This window comes from Mesoplodon densirostris, chromosome 1, assembly GCF_025265405.1.
Source record: "Mesoplodon densirostris isolate mMesDen1 chromosome 1, mMesDen1 primary haplotype, whole genome shotgun sequence".
Taxonomy (NCBI): domain Eukaryota; kingdom Metazoa; phylum Chordata; class Mammalia; order Artiodactyla; family Ziphiidae; genus Mesoplodon; species Mesoplodon densirostris.
The window spans coordinates 122,338,029-122,356,076 of record NC_082661.1 but is presented as its reverse complement, the minus strand read 5'-3'; positions in this window follow the sequence as shown (position 1 = coordinate 122,356,076).

Genomic DNA, 18,048 nt, shown 5'->3' with positions numbered 1-18,048 from the left:
AAACCTCAACAGAATGCCTGAGGGTATCCCTCGATTGTATATTAAATCTCTCTCTTTAAAAATACACAGCTCTTTATAGCATCTAAGCAACTTCTGCTGGTTTTGTTGCTATAAGTCTTTAAGGGTCTGTAAGGAACTTCACCTAATTAGAAACCCTGTTTCTATGTCTGTACAAGGTTAGGTGCTGAACTAGGCTGCATGCTGCCTGATCTGTCTTCTGGAAAACTCCGGATAAGGTTTTTGAGATGTTAACAGTTGCAGGGATCTAGGTCTGAATATTTCTGAATATCTGCAGTCTTATAGTCAGGTGTCAAAACTGAATCACAGGGGCATCTTCCCGCTCTTTTTACAGGAGCAGCACTAGCACCCCCATGAACCTAATAAAATCCAATAAATCAAACCTCAGGTCCAATCCTGTGAATGACTTTTAAAATTATAGGTCACAATGGTGTGTGTTTACAAACAAAACAAAAACAAAAAACAACCCCCTCTATTTTACTTCTTTAATATGATGCTTGATAGGCACCTGTAAATTATCTCTGTAGCAAATATCCATACAAAGAAAGTTTCAATTAAGATAAGGAGATTGTATTGAAGCAGTTCTTTGAAGTAATGTAGTTAATAGCCTGTTTGATTTCTGCTTGTAAGAGAGTAATAACGTGGATTCAAGGTTCCATCAATCACAGAGCAGATGTAAGACTTGAGACACCCGACACCCAGGGGAATAGAGGCAAACTCCTGCAGTGCAGGATCCTTGGGCTAATGTAAAGTAAATACTCATAAACAGATTGAATGTTGTAAGAAGACAATCCATTCTGGACAGTTAGAATCATGAAAGCAAGTGCTTTATCTATAAAAAAAAAGCTTGTAGCTGGGACTCGACTCACAGTGTATAAAAGAAGAGTGGGGAAAAAGCAGTATATGTTTATATCACACATTATTTTTGGGCTCTTTCTTATACTGCAACACAGGAACCTATACCCACACATCTATATTCCGGCTGCTTTGCTAAGCCAAAACCCAACTCTCTGTTTTAAGTTATTTGGTTTACTTAAAAGGTTAAAAAATTAAAAATCATTCTCACCCCTGAAGGGAGTGGGGAAGCAGTAGACACATTTTTCAGTGTCTGTGAATAAAGGATCAGGAGGGTTAAGTTAGTTGCGAAACCTAGCAGTGACATAATTAGGCAGCTTGGACTGTAATAAATAGGATCATTAAAAAAAAAATTAAAGTACAGTTGAAGAAAGAAGGCGACCATTTCAAAAATTCAACCCTCTCTGCGCACCTCTGGGCCTCCCCCTCCCCCCCAAATTGTAAAAGACAAATGAAACATTTTTGACCTTGGCTATAATAATACTTCATGTTTTAGCACTTTAGTCAGCATTTTATCTACTAATTGCTACACACTACCGCATGTGGCTCGAAGCTGCCACTGCAGCTTTCTTTCACTGGTGAGCGAATTGCTTCATAAAGACTGGGAATTCAACCTGGCTGTTTCCTTCCTTGCTCCCCCGACCACGTTTTTTTTTTGTTTTTGTTTTTTTTCTTTTTCTTCCCTTTTCCACGTAGAAGCCGCTGTATTTTTCCAGAAAATACCGCATGGGTCAGAACAGGGACGGTGAATGGTCCCCTAATCTCCTTCCACCGGTTAAACTCAGGCCACTTTGGCGATCGGGAGGTAAAGGGGGAAGGTGAAAGGGGGCAGGAGGAACGAGTGGGGCGAAGCTGGGGGAGCGGGCAGGGGGGGGATCCTGGCCTGCTGGTGGACATGCTAAGTGATTCTACACGTTGGTCCCCTGGCTAGTCCGTAGCTGGTTAGAAGTCCGGGAGACTCCGCGCTGCCCACCTGGGGACCTCGAGTTAGAGGCTCTCTCCCGTCTTGCTTGGTCAAGAAGTGGGGTTCGAGGGGGGTAGCCCCGGAGTCTGCGGACTGATTCATGGATTGAAAAGCCAGCACGGTCCGAGGGTCAGCCACTGCCTAGTCCCCTCCCCCCTTCCAAGCCTGGCGCCATCGCGAGCGGTGGGGGTGGGTGGCGTTATTAATAAGGCGGCCTCCAGCAGAGAAGACTCGCGGAGTCTGAGCTCAACAAGTCTATGGGTTTAAGGAGGGTAAATAGGGTTATACGGGTCATTGCTTTCCAGGAGACCTCTAGTGGTCAAAGGTTGAGCTACATCTTAAATTTGGGCCTCCTATTTGTCGCCTGTCTCCTGGGCTGTGGTGGGGAGACACACTGAGCCTCTTAACTCAGTTCCAGGCAGTAAAGGCCGGTAGCTTGGGACAGATTTCTCACGGACTTGAAGGCAGAGCCAAGAGAGAAGCGGGGAACTCGGAGAAAGGGACCCCTCCCCCATCTCCCTCCAAACCCCGCCCCCTCCAAACCCCGCCCCTCCCGCCCCACCCCGGGAGGGGTCATGTGATGCCCTTTGTGGGCACTGGAAGCCCCAAGGTCCTCTGCCCTTAGTACAGACGGAGACTTCCTATCTTATCTTGATTTTTCTCTGCGTTGGGAGACTCATCAAGTATTTTCAGGGAAGTTGGATTAAATTTGCCCAAGCCATTTCCAGTTACAATAGAAATGCTGAGTCTGTTTTTTGCTGACTTGTTTGTAAGTCAAAGCCAAGTCCCACTCCCTCACCCCAATCACATATACACCCAAACACCCCTTAATTTTAACAATTCATTGCCTTCAACTGCCCTTGACATTTCTGGGTTATTTAGTTTAGAAATAACTAAGCTTCGTTTTTCTCTTCTTTTTAAAATTGCACGCACTGCAGGGGAGTATGTATGACTTTTGACTAAATCATGACCTTGTCCCTCTAACCGAAATGCCACACCATTCCATCTCAGGTGGCCATGTCCTAGGGGAGAGGGTGGTGGTGACTTACAGGCTCCTTGTTCTTCAGACTCATTTGTGATCCACATACTAATAAAGAATTTGATTAAATTGACCCCCAGCATGGTATTAAAGGCATTGCTGGGAACAGCTATCTTAGATCATACCAAAAACAGAGGTCCCAGCCATCTGAGGTTATTAAAACATCTTGCCATACCTGATTTTTAAAAAAGAAGACAAGAAAGTGTACAGACATGGGGTATTGGCTCCACTGGGGGACTCAAATACCACCTACTAAAAATTTCTCTGTGCAGTTTCAAATGGACGTTAATGATGCCTTGTATTTAGTGATTTACAACTTAAAAATACTTGACAAGCATTAAAAGCAGAGTGGGCATGGTAGGTAAATCACTAAACTGCAAGTCAAGGGGCCACTCTTCACTGATTTTCTGTGTCTTCCTGTCCATGGCTATAATTGTCTGTAGGACTCAAATCCTAATTCTGGCTTTGTCAGAATTTCTCAGATAATTGTGGCAAAATGATCCAGACTGGTCATCTGTATAGTGGCAGCCCCCTGTGCTAGGCCATCAGCCAAACCCATGGAAGCACCAGCAAGTCCCTGGGCTGTCTCCACCTACATTCTGCCATGGCCACAGACTGATAATTTTATGACTTGTTATTTCAGGTTGAAATATGTAAACGTAGTAATTCACTAAGGGTGTAAAGAGATCTGAGTACTTCAGAGGAAAAGTAATTCCAAGAAGAATAGTGAGATTGTTTCTGTTCTCATCTTCAATAAGCTGTGGCCAAAATGAAATTGGGCAGGATTTTCACAAAGATGGTAAGGGACCAGAGGAGCCTCAAATAAAGTTTACACAATGCCATTCTCAGGGTGTGCTGGAACCCACCTGTTATGGACTCACCACAGCTAATTGTTGCATTTTCAGGAATTTTTCAAGCTGGCTATTAAACATGTCTATTGTTAAATCCTAAATTGTATGTATATATATATTTATATCAACTATACTTCAATAAAAAATATAAATTCACAATACCTTGTATTAAAAACAAAGGTAGTACATACTGAAAACTCATCACTTTCTAATTATTTTACTACATTTTACTATTATCTCTACTCTTGAGGTTACTTATACCTTTTGTATTGTGATGACTGCAATACTATATCACAGTATGTTACCATATCTCTTCCCAACCCATTGGCATTATGTTGGTAGCTTGAAATTGGCTGTGGTGGGAGTATTTAGAGCATGGAACTCAGCAAACATTACCAATCAGGGCTTGATTTATTGTATTGTTGATTGTTTAGACTTAAGAAAGGAATGGAGAAAATGTAAATATTGCAGATTGTGATGATTAATTTTATAGGTCAACTTGACTGGGTCATGGGGTACCCAGATATTTGGTCAAACATTATCCTAGATGTGTCTGTGAGGATGTTTTTGGATGAGATAAACATTTGAATAAGTAGACTGAGTAAAGCAGATCACCCCCAACCCCACGTGGGTGGGCCTCATCCAATAAGTTGAAGTCCTGAATAGAACAAAAAAGTCTGAGTAAGAGAGAACTCCTGTCTGATTAATTGAGCTGGGGCATGGGTCTTTTCCAGCCTTTGGACTTGGACTGAAACACTGACTCTTCATGGGTCTCAAGCCTGCTGATTTTTGGACTGGAACTTATACCATTGCCTGTCCTAGTTCTTAGGCCTTTGGACTCACACTGCAACTAAAGGTCAGTTCTCCTGGGTCTCCAGCTTGCTGACTATAGATCTTGGGACTTCTCAGCCTCCACAAACTATGATATATATATATATATATATATATATATATATCAAACTGTGATACATATATCTCCTATTGGTTCTGTTTCTTTGAAGAGCCCTAATACATGGATTAAACTTAAACGTGTGTCAAGGACTTCCCTGGTGGCCCAGTAGGTAAGAATCGGCCTGCCAATGCAGGGGGCATGGGTTCGACCCCTGGTCTGGGAAGATCCCACACGCCGTGGAGCAACAAAGCCCATGCACCGCAACTACTGAGCCTAAGCTCTAGAGCCCGTGAGCCACAACTACTGAGCCCGCATGCCACAACTACTGAAGCCCACGTGCCTAGAGCCCATGCTCCAGAATAAGAGAAGCCACCACAGTGAGAAGCCCGTGCACCGCAATGAAGAGTAGCCCCTGCTTGCCACAACTAGAGAAAGCCCACGTGCAGCAACGAAGACCCAACACAGCCAAAAATAAATAAACAAAATAAAAATTTAAAAAAAGAACGAGGCTTAAAATCACATTAAAAAAAAGTGTGTCAAGTCTGTAGCCAATAATATAGTGAACAGCACAAAAAAATGAGGAAATTTTTGAAAGCTGTATAATTCAGCAAAGAAGTTGCTCATGTCATTGGTGAAAGAGTGAGATTTTTGGATACATCTTTGTTTTCTCACTTTTATTTTACTCCTCAATTTAAATGAAAATTTCAAACAATATTCAGGTTGGAACTACACTCATTTGCTAATGCAATTACAGGTTAGCTATGGATATAAGAGTTCAGCAAATAGTTAACAAAAGCATTCTCTGAGAATAGATTGGCTCTATGGAATTTACAGTGAAGAGTGTGGCATATTTTATTATTATTTGTACATTTGTGCTACACTTCCTGTGTATCAGCAAAATATGTAATGAACTTATACACCTACATATATATCTAAATCATATATATCTAAATCATATATGTATACCATATGTACATATCTGTATCTACATCTAGATCTAGATATATAAAAATTAACACAGGCATAGCTCTTTTGGGTTGTGGAGGTAGTTAAATATTTAGAAGCACACCTCTGTCTAAGGTAGCCTTCAGCCTGACATGCAACTCAAACTTCTAGAGCAGGGGTTGGCAAACTGCAGCCTACTACCTGTTTTTGTACAACCCATGAGCTAAGAATGTGTTTTACATGTTTAAATGGTTGAAAATCACTAGAAAAATATTTTGTGACAAATAAAAATTATATGAAATTCAAATTTCAGTGTCCATAAATAAATTTTGTTGGAACTCAGCCATACTCATTCATTTACGTATTGTCTATGGCATCTATCACACTAAAACAGCAGAGTTGAGTAGTTACGAAAGAGACCGTATGGCCCTCAAAGCCTAAAATATTTACTATCTTGCCTTTTGTAGTAGAAGTTTGTAGTTGTAATTGCCTGTTCTAGAATATGTAGGTATGTGCCTTGGCTGGCAGTAGTATACACAACCAAATGACCTTTTGAAGTCTTTTCTTGTCATTGGTCCTAGAAATACTTCCTCAGTAAACAGAGAAGATGGAATACCCAGAGTTGTGAGGGATTCAAGTCGCTGACTCAAGGTCAAAGACAGAGACAATGCCATCAAAAAAGTAGGAATGGAGCATGAGATTTCCCATTCCTCAGTTTGTGTTCCACCAATGGATGATAGTACCTTTCTTCCTGACTGCTTGTCCTAAAGCACTGTATAATTTTGTTGGGTGCTGTTAAATATTTATTGAGTTTTCTTGTCCAATGTGGTTTGGTTACTGTGTGTCTGTGTGTGTGATGGGACCCTTCAGGATTAAAGGTTCTATGTAAATCGAGGATTATTTTATGACTTGTTATTGCAGGTTGAAATATGTAAATGTGGTAATTCACTAACGTTATATCAGTGCATATATCTGGGAAACAAGAATGCATTATCCTTCCTTTTGAGTCTAACATCATTTACATCCTTTAAAAAAAAAACACCTAATCAATTTTTTTAAAATGAGGAAATGCAATGGAGGAAAAAAAATTCCTTTAATGCAATGCTTCAGCTGAAAGTTTAATGATACAAAAGGCAGGCAATTCAAAGTTACAGTTCCCACAGCAACTGTAACTCTGTTATATAGCACATTTAGGCATAGATTTCACAGCATGTACTGCAATACAAAATACTCCACACTGGGCATGCAAGGGGGCAGAGTTATGGTTGCTATGGGTACCATGACTTTGAATTTCCAGATTTTTTGAGAGTTTAAATTCTCAACCAGAACATCACATTAATAGTTCATTTTTTTTGCATTGAAAATAATAAAGATTGTATCACTGTTTCCACTGTCAAACCTATCTCCAGTTCAGTCCACTGCTTAGTATAAATACCTACCCAAACGTATTCACCCTACTTGCTAAAATTAAACACATGACTTCAGCCCAGGGAGTACTTTGCAAATTTATATGCGATGACTTTCACTGGATTAACTAAATCTGCTCCCTCCTCCTTTCCAAAAATCACCAATAGATTCAGGTTAAATCTTTCAGCCTTTTAGCATATTTTATCTGTTATTCATGGGCTGAGAGAATATGGTAATCATATTCGTTGTGTGTGAATGTGTTATGTATATATTTATAATTTACACTCTACTCCAAAAAGAACTGGAGGCAGCTAACTGCACGTCTTCATTTATTCATTTATTCCTTGAACACGACATGCAACTTTATGCCTTTATGCTACTGGTCTGAGGACCCTTTTCACTTTTAAAAATTGCTGAGGCCCTCAAAGAGCTTTTGTTTATGGTGGTTTTATATAAATATATAAATATAAATATATACATGTATATATTTACATTAGAAATTATAATTGAAATATTTTAAATATTCATTAACTCATTTAAAAATAATAATAAACACATTACATGTTGACATATGTGTATTTAAAAAGCAACTATAACTTAGTGAAAAGAGAGGGCATTGTTTTACATTTTCATAAATCTCTTCAATAGAAGACAGCTGGATTCTCAGAGCTGCTTTTACATTTAATCTGTTGAATATTACAAGTCATGTAGCTTCTGGAAAATGCCACTATACTTTTGTGAGAGTATGCAAGTGAAAAAAGCAAACCATGTCTTAGTATTATTATGATTGTTATTTTAACCACCTGAAGTGGTCTCAGGGATTCCCATGGATCCTCAGACTGCACTTTGAGAACAAGTGCTCTATGCATTTGCTTATGCTCTTCTTTCAAGCATCTGCCTCTTTCTTGTCCACAGGAAAACTCCTATTCATGCTTCAAGGCACTAGGAAAAATTAATTGCTCCCTTAGCTATATTCTCATAGAATTTTATAATATGCCGATCTTAGCATCTATTTTGTATCCTTATGATTGAGTGTTTAAATGTCTGGGGGTTTTTTTTGCTGTTGTTAGACTATGAGCTGCTCAAAGGGGAAACCATGTCTTATACATTTTTTTTCTCATTTTCTAGCATGGTACCTGGCATTCCATATGTATGGGATGTAAGAATTCAATTCAACAAACAAGTAATAAAATAGCTCCCATTCACTGAGCAACATAATATATGTTAGAAACTATGTACGAATTATCTCAAATGTAACCCTCATAATAATGCTATGAAGGTACTATTATTATCAGTATTTTTTAAGTGAGGAAACTAAGGTTTGCCCAGAGTTGAAGAGCCATGGGTCATACACCATGCCAAGAAATATGAAGGTTAGTAAAAAGCAGGAATCAGAATCTTTGCCTTAAAGGCATTTACATTCTACTTTCAGAGACAAGACAAAATGCACAGATGAAAGGCAAATAACAACATAAAATTAGCTAACGACAGACCACAAAGACTATAATTAAAGAAATGTCTACTTAGTAGAAATGGCTACTTACCCAATGAATTATTTAGATTCAAACTTTTGGAGGATGCACTTCTATCAGAAAACCCTTGTTTTAGAATGCACACCAGATATGTGTATATTTGTTGATAAAATATATATTTACCTCTGCACTAATCTGTTACAAATGTACTAATATATACTAATATACTCAAAATATAAATTATAAAGAATTTTAAAAGAATGAGATAAAAAATATATATAAGAAGACATTCTATAATTTTTTTCAGCATCTTGATGAATTATGTACCCCACTTTGGAGCCAGTTCATCTACACACTGGCAGTCAACTTTGGCTGCACACTGGGCTCATCTGGGGAGTTTTTAAGATATGACACTGGGATCACACCCCCAGGTTAATTAAATCAAAATTTCTGAGGCTAAGTACACAGGTCATATGAATTTTTTACCCCCTTCCCCCAAACAAGGAATTCTAATGTGCAACCAGAGATGAGAATCACGGGTCCAGCCACTAAGGACCGTGGTACCATGGAGAGAGGGCAGGAATTGAAGCCATTTGGGAAGACATCACAGGAAAGACGGTATTAAAATCAGCTTTGAAATTTTTCCTTGGAAGTATTGAAAAGTTATGTTTGTAAAGTTATATTTGTCAGGTAAGCTGATCTTTTAAACCCCCCTTCCCTAAGTTAGGACCCATGTTTTTATTTTTGGAAGCAGTCCCCATTTTGAGTGTACCTGGCTTGTCAAGGTATGGAAGTGAGGGGCCCTGAGTTGTTTTCTGTGTCTGGCTAAAAATCTGTGTGGACCTCTTGAGCTGTTTTTCAATAACAGTGATTGTGGAGGTGGTGATTTCTGTTGTCATAAAGTACTTTGTTTCAGGAAAGTACATTCTTTGAGTCAATATATAGGCCCTTAAATGGAGTCATGACATGTTTGTTCTGGAAGGCATCTTTTAGGAGAGCACCCTTGTTTTACACAGGAGGAAGCTGAGACCCAGAGATGGGAAGTGGTGTTGGGTGACTTAGGTAAGGCAAAGCTCTGAGGAGAAAAGGTTGGGATGTTGGTGGGGGGGAGGGGAAGAGAGATGATTGTCCTTAGACAAATGGTTCTCAAATACATGCTATGAAATTCCACCTTCATAAAGTAAGTGCCTCAGATCATTCTGGGACAAGATGTATGAGCAGAATGGACGGGAGTAACTGTGGCTCCTCCATCTTTAGCTAATCCCATCAACACTGGGGTTGGGTTTAAACATTTTAAAACAAATTACATGGAAGGCTCCTAAACTCCAAAAGTTAGGAAGCACCCTGAGCTCTCTGCTTTCCTATTCTTGGATCTGTTGTGGCTATAGTGATCCAGAACCTTCCTTGTGAATGAAGAAGTTCAACTAGATGGGCTCTGAGGTTCCTTCGGACCCTCCATGAAATCTCTGCGACTGTGTGCATTTCTAGACAGTGCCCGAATCTGAGGACAACAGTAGAGTACAAAATTGGGTTCTAAAAATTCCTCTTTGTGCTTTTAACATGGAGAGGAGAGGAATTCTTAGATAATTTGAATTTTGAGATCCAGAGGCTGGGGCCCCTAGACTTCTGGGACAAATGTAGCTGTACTTACTTCACCGGGCTTGCTCAACATGGGTCATTATAGGTGAAAGACAGCACGGCCTGGGAGCTGCTTGACCTGGGGGGCAGTGTCATGCACAGACCAAGAAAACTCCATGTTGTCACGGCTTCTGTTCATTTGGGTTAAACTGGGTTTCACAAAGTGGATAACAATGCATGAAACCATTCTTGTTCTTCACTCTTTAAAACACATGAAAATACTGGAAAGGTTCAAATGCAGGAGCTAGCATGACACTTCATGTTTCTTTATGCATTCTGTTTACCTGGTCACTTCTGTGTATCCTCCACTTTGCCTTCTTCACCATGTCCACCTAAAGAAGTCCAAAACACCAAGTGAAAAATGGGCAAACAGTAACAGTAGCTCATTGTCCAAAATGCCTGCCTGTACTTAACTTTATATGGTAAGCACTAGTATTAGCCACTAGTTTTAGACGAAGACACTGAGGCACACTCAGAGAGGATAAGTAACTTGCCTAAGGTCACACAGCTAGAAAGAGATTCAATATGGATTCAAACTCAGGTAATCAGTCTAGAGTCTGTGCTTTTAACAACACATTTTACCATCTCTTTGTTGAAACTGTCAGGGATGTCACAGAAGAAAAGAAATTCAAATGTTCAGTGAATGTATTAAGTTTTCATCATTACTTTTGATAAAAAATTTTTCATCATTACTTTTCATTATCACTTTTGATAAAAATTTTTAATTAAAAAATGAAATTAGGTCTATACCCATCAACTTGGCAACTATTTTATTTTATTTTTTATTTATTTATTTTTTTTGTGGTACGCGGGCCTCTCACTGTTGTGGCCTCTCCCGTTGCGGAGCGGACACGCAGGCTCAGTGGCCATGGCTCACGGGCCCAGCTGCTCCACGGCATGTGGGATCCTCCCGGACCGGGGCACGAACCCATGTCCCCTGCATCGGCAGGCAGACTCTCAACCACTGCACCACCAGGGAAGCCCTTGGCAACTATTTTAAATAGTAGCCAGTATTGGGTCGGAAATGAGAGGATGGAATTTGCCCCACTGGGGAGACTGCCAATTTTGCATAGTTCTTCTGAAAGACAATTCGGCAGTATATAATACGTCCTTTAGATACAGCATTCCCTCAAACCCAGAAATTTCACTCTTATGAATTTATGCTAAAGAACGTTTTGGACAAGTTCACAAAAGGAATATAAAATTTACCCCAGAACATTGTTCAAAATAAGAAAAAGTTGGAAGCAACATAAGTAATCGAAATACAGGGTCAGTTAAATAAATTATGGTGCAACACTAATAAAGGAAAATATGCACATATTAAGAATGTAATAGAAACATGTTTATTGACCTGGAAAGATACTAAAAATACTCTTGTTTTTAAAAGGAAATATTTTTAACTTAAAACATACAAGTTGATGTTGATAGTAGAATTAAGGCAATTATGTTTCTTTATTTGTACTTTCTGGTAGTTTCAAAATTTTCTACAATGTATTACTTATGAGATATATATAGAAAGAAAAAGTACTAAAACTTCCTTGCCTTAGCCACTGGAAAACGTTTTGCAGATGTGCAAAACAGGCAATGACTGTAACCAGAGAATGTTCAAAGTAAAATTAATAGCTAACACTTATTGAGCACTCATTATGTGCTAGGGGCGCTACTAAATACTTTGAATTATTTCTCTTAATCCTTACAACTCTTACGATATAAGCACTCTCAGTAGTCCTTTTTAGCAGTTGAAGCATGGAGAGATTAAATAACTTGCCCAAATTTACTGAGGAGGAAGCGTCTAAGGGGATGTGAATAATTTGTAGGATTTAGAAATAAAGGAATAAAATTGACCCTCGGGTGTTAAGGCACCATCTTCTGGGAAAGGAACATTTGTTAGTTAATCCAAGAAGATAAATTTATCTGGTTAAAAAGAAAACCATCTATTATGGGAGACTGAGCCCTGAGGGAACCCAAAATGGGTAAATAACTATATTGTGTGATTTTTGATGGGGCAGTTGACTTTTCTGCCAGATAGGAAGTGCTTTACTGGTAGATGGTTTTTTGTTGTGTTTTTTTTTAATTGGGTGCCATGCAAAGGGTATGTGATCTGAGAAGCAGACTAGGAGTAAATCAATTGAAGTCACTTTGAAAACTCGGGGCTTTTGCTTGGCTTTGCGCCCAATCCCCCGCTTCCCAATACCTCACTCAATAAACACTGACCTGCTCATCTACACCCTCAAGGGTCTCCTCCTTTGGTATCTTGCTCTTCCACATTAGTTTGTAGCTGGGAAATAAGAGACACAGAAGTCCCAACTGCTCTACCAACTCTAGAACTTAAACTGTAGGGCCCTAGGGGTAGCAGTACAGTTGGAGATAGGTGTCTGAGGATTTTCTTCAGGTTGTGTTTGCATAGCACTTAACATAAGAATGAAAAGACATCAGTTGTGTAAATCAAAGAATGGGCCACCGATAAGCAACTTAGTCCCAAGAACAAGTAATGCAATTTCTTTGCAAACCAGTTTGCAAAGAAAATGTGCCTAGTGCCCTAACATTTGGCTGTCTTTTTTTTTTTTTTTTTTTTGCGGTACGCGGGCCTCTCACTGCTGCGGCCTCTCCCGTTGCGGAGCACAGGCTCCTGACGCGCAGGCTCAGCTGCCATGGCCCACGGGCCCAGCCGCTCTGCGGCACTCGGGATCCTCCCGGACCGGGGCACGAACCTGCGCCCCCTGCATCGGCAGGCGGACTCTCAACCACTGCACCACCAGGGAAGCCCTGGCTGTCTCTTGAAGCTCAGGAGTGCCTTCAGACAAAGAGGAATTGCTTTCACTACTGCCTTTGATGATCTTTAATATTCTATCTAAATAGTGAGAAACAGGATCTTGAAAGGACAGAAAAAACTTCATTACTGTCATGTTTTAGTCTATGACTTTCATGTTCCTGGAATGCCTCTACTCAACCTTCCCTTCCTCACCATTCATTGAAACCCAGCTCAAGGGTCCCTCTTCTATAAAGAATTCTCTGGTGCTACCAACTGAGAATTATCTCAATATTCCTGGAACTCCATGACTTTTTAAAAAAAATAAATTTATTTATTTTTGGCTGCGTTAAGTCTTCGTTGCTGCATGCGGGCTTTCTCTAGTTACAGCGAGCGGGGGCTATTCTTCGGTGTGGTGCGCGGGCTTCTCATGTTGCAGAGCACGAGCTCTAGGCACGTGGGCTTCAGTAGTTGTGGCACGCAGGCTCAGTAGTTGTGGCTCGCAGGCTCTAGAGCACAGGCTCAGTGGTTGTGGCGCATGGGCTTAGTTGATCCGTGGTATGTGGGATCTTCCCGGACCAGGCCTCAAACCCGTGTCCCCTGCATTGGCAGGCGGATTCTTAACCACTGCATCACCAGGGAAGTCCCTCCATGACTTTTTGAATAAGTTTTGTAGTTGCATTGCTTTTCCCCTGGGGGACAGGAATGCTACTAGATAACAACAATGGTAAACAAACAGCCATGACTAGAGTGGTGCCAGCCTATTTATTTTAATAGAGAGAAACCTAGTGGTTTAAAGTTAGACATCACCTACCAGACTAAGCCTTCAGTGCACCAGGCTTCAAGTGATTTAAAAAGTCCAGTGTATTGAAAACCTATTTTGTGCAAGGGTTTAATGGGCTTCTAGCTCAAGACTGAAAGGTAGGAGATACCAGTTAGAGGCTTGGTTCCATCATCACTAAGACATATCTCAGTTACTTCACTTCCCAGTAGGACAGATGACACAGAGACACTCATACCTGATAAACTATTGTGAGAACAAAATAAAATCACAGATGTGAGAAAGCCTTTATCCAAGGCACTGTTGTAAACTACAAACCAAATCCTATGTCACAGAGGAGACTGTGATTATAAGGGTGGGTGGTCAATACGTAGAATTCACATATGATCAATGAGACCAACTATCTGGAAATGACACTCACCAAGAAAAAGCCTGAGTGGCTGAAGAGGTCATAGGGAGAAGGGATAGCTCGTGTCCAATCAAGGGAGAATATTAACATGCTGAAAAATAGTACTTTGGCAAGTTTTCCTAAAGTACTGAATAAACTTTGATCCATGAAACAGGTTTTTTTCAGGAAGAAAAATGGGTTATATAAATTTGAGTGAGACAAAATCAGATAGAATTTTTACCCGCAGCCTTTAGAACACTGACGTGACTCTTCAAGAGGAAGGTAGGCAGCTCTCATCTTCTCAAGGGCAGTCACCTGGTCAAAGCTGAAACTCAACCCCTTGTATTAGGATCTGACAGAAGAAAGAATGTGTTTATGATCTGCTTGAAGTTTCTGAAATAAGAAGCCAAAGAAGGAGACTCAGATGATCTTCATCCAGCATTTTAAAGGAGGAGACTTCGATTTTGGCAGTTACAGGAACATCAGTCCTTGGAAAGCTGGATTCTATTATGAGGGAAAGGGTTACTCAGGCACGCCTGGGTCTGGGAGAACTCCTTCCTCTAGATGGCTGCTACCTTGGCCCCAATTCCATGCTCATCCATCAGCCTTCTTTCTCACTCAGCTTCCAGGCCCTCTGATCATGGGGAACAATCTAAATGACAGGCAGCAGCATCCTGTGCCCAGGAAAAAAAGACCGTGAATTAAAAACTATTACATCAGGGTTCAATTTTTCTTATTAATGATTAATTATAAAATTAAGTAAATTTAAAGTCACTTAAAATTTCAAATAGAAGAAATACGGACTAAGTGGACATTGCTTTCTCACCTATCCCCGTGCCACTCACCGACACACAGTAGAGACACACCACAGGAAAGAACAAAATGCTGCATAATATCCCACAACTATTTAACCTTTTCTTTATTTCTGGATATTTAGGTAGCTTACGATTTTCCATGACGTGTTGCAGTGAACTTGAACATATATTTTTGTGCATTTTCTGTGAGATAGATACACATTAGTGGAATGCCATGACAAAGAGTAAATACATTTAGAATATGGCTATATGCTACTAAACTGGCCCATCAAAGATGGTACCAATTTACACTTCCAACAGAAGCATAAGAGAGTTGTCTATGAGTTTGATCAGTTGGGTTAGTTGCTTGGGCCAGATTATGTCTGCAGCAATGACAAAACTGGTTCTCTGTATTGCAAAATCTCTAGAACTTGGTGATGAAAATTGTCGCTCCTGTGTAGGGTCTTGTCTAAGGGTCAGCAGATGGCTCTAAACAACACTGACCTCATGTCTCTCTTCAGCTTAAACTGTAGCACCTTGTGGCTCCTGGCCTGTATTAGACTGAACATTAATTTCCTGTGAAAACCCTCATCAATTGCTCTTTTGAGGGACTCAGTAAATATCACCTTTCTCTTAAGACCCTGGTCTCAATTTTAACTGGGCAAAAGAGTAAGACCGAGAGTCAAACATTACCTTTGCTATTGTTGAAGTTGAAACTGGAGAACATGTACACACAACTATATATATAACAGATAATCAACAAGGACCTATTGTATAGCACAGGGAACTCAACTCAATACTCTGTAATAACTGTAATATGGGAAGAGAATCTGAAAAAGAATAGATATATGTATATATATATATAACTAAATCACTTTGCTGTATACCTGAGACTAACACAACATTTTAAATCAATTATACTTCAATATAAAATAAAAAAAATTTTTTAAAGTTGAAATTGGAGAATGTGAGTTATATCTGCTCTGCAAGTGGGTTTCCCCATCCCTACCTCTGGCATTAAAGAAACAACACCTATCTTGGACTTCCCCGGTGGCAGAGTGGTTAAGAATCCGGCTGCCAATGCAGGGGACACGGGTTGGAGCCCTAGTCCGGGAGGATCCCACATGCCGCGGAGCAGCTGAGCCTGTGCGGCACAACTACTGAGCCTGCGCTCTGGAGCCCGCAAGCCACAACTATTGAGCCCATGTGCCACAACTGCTTGAAGCCCGCGTGCCTGGAAACCTTGCTCCTCAACGAGAAGCCACCGCAATGAGAAGCCCGCGCACCGCAACGAAGAGTAGCCCCCGCCCGCCGCAAGTAGAGAAAGCCCACACGCAGCAACGAAAACCCAATGCAGCCAAAAATAAATAAATAATTTATTTAAAAAAACAACCACCAACACCTGTCTTAGGCAGCACTGGGTCACTGCAACTCTTGCCTAAGGCCAAGGCTTTCACTGATACATTCATTAGGTGGTAGAGAAAAGTCAGGAGTATACACTCTCTGGGTGGGTATGCTTGGCAACCCATGGCTACTGTTTCTTTCAAAGCTCACGTATCAGATTATGTCTCTTTCCTTCCCTGAGGAAAAAAAAGTGAGGAAATAGTGTGAAGCCAGAAGTGTTACACTAAAGGTGCTCCCTCTACAAGAAAGAAACATCAGGAATAGGGGAGATTCTTGTCCTTTCTGGCCCTCCTTCCCCAGCCCCATTCTAACAGGAAAGAGTTGCATGATTGATTAGTAATGCCTGCCATAGTCTGGGTGGAGGAAGTTATGGCATATTTGGCATGTATTTCTAATCCTGAAATAATTTTATAATGAGTAATATGTGGTTAGTATAAAAGTTCGATGCAATTGTGTCTTCTGAGTTATGAAAGATTTCACTACACATCAACTACCCCTGCAGACTTTCTGTCTCTATTCTCTGCACGTTCTGAGTCTCTGTTCCACGGTAGGGTGGAGAGATAGTCTGCTCCCAGTAATTTGCAACAGTCTAGGTCTTGATAGCTCTTGGTGCTATTCCCAGCACAGAGCTGGTATTTTTCTTGTAAATGTTCATAATTCAGGACTCACATATCCAAATACCCAGCTTCTGCACTGGAGTAACAAGAGGCAGAAAAGAAAAAAAAGTCACTTTGCCAAGTGGCCAAGGATTAAATTGGTAGTGGAAAAAAATTAGATTTTCAAGCTATTAAGAATTTATTACAAACAATGGAGCAATAAAACAAAGCTGATGTCTTTCTAAACACTTGGCGTTTTCTACTTTGTACTCTAGTTGATGTTCTTTTCTAGAGAAGGAATCTTTATTTCTTTATTTTATTATTTATATGTAGATACTTTCCATTTGCTCTACTGAGAGGAGAACATTTTTACTTGAGTTGAGATTTTAGGGCTCAAGAGAGATGCCAGATATGTCAGGGACCAATTAAGCAGGATTTTAAAATGCATAAGCTTCCTAATAGAAAAATAATAGGTGCTGGGTGGGGTGAAGCTGGGGAATAGGACAGAGGTGTACTGAGGAGGAAATGAGGAAAAACACCAAGAAGACAAAAAAGAGAACATTTCCTTGATAAACATGATGCCCTGTTGACACTTCATTATTTCTGGCCCTTCTCCCTATTCAGGCAACAAGACTGCTGCTCCCTGAAGGACTTTAATTGACTTGTATATAGAGCCAGCCCCTCCCAAGAGCCCTGACCACATCCCTCCTCCTTCAGACCAGTGTTCCTCCAACTTAAGACAATAGCAGGTTGTGTTTCTGATTTTTGCCTTATCAACTTGCCACCTGCACTGTTTCCCACCTGGTTGTAATTTATTTATTTATACTGACTCACTCTCAAAACTTTTTATGACTAAAAGAAAAATCAGTGTCACTTGCAGTAAACAGAAGGTAATCATAAAAATAAGTACAATGGAAACAAAAACGTTTACAAGTTTAAAAAAATAAAAGTCAATAATGAAAAATAATTATTGATGAACCTGGGAGATTTACAAATTTCTAAACCTAAAATAAGTTCCTCGATGAGAAGAATGTATGTACTTAATAACAGTCAGTAATGGAGGAATAGTCAACTCTTTAGTGCTTACTTCCACCTAAAATCACCTAATTGCTACATTTTGGAAAACATACTTTTCTAGGAGGCCAAAAGGTATAGTGGGAAAAGCTTGGGATTTCTAATCGGACCACAATGAGTTCCAGCTCTTACTGGTCTCTCACAGTAAAGCAGGATGACAATAGCTACGTCACAGGGCTCC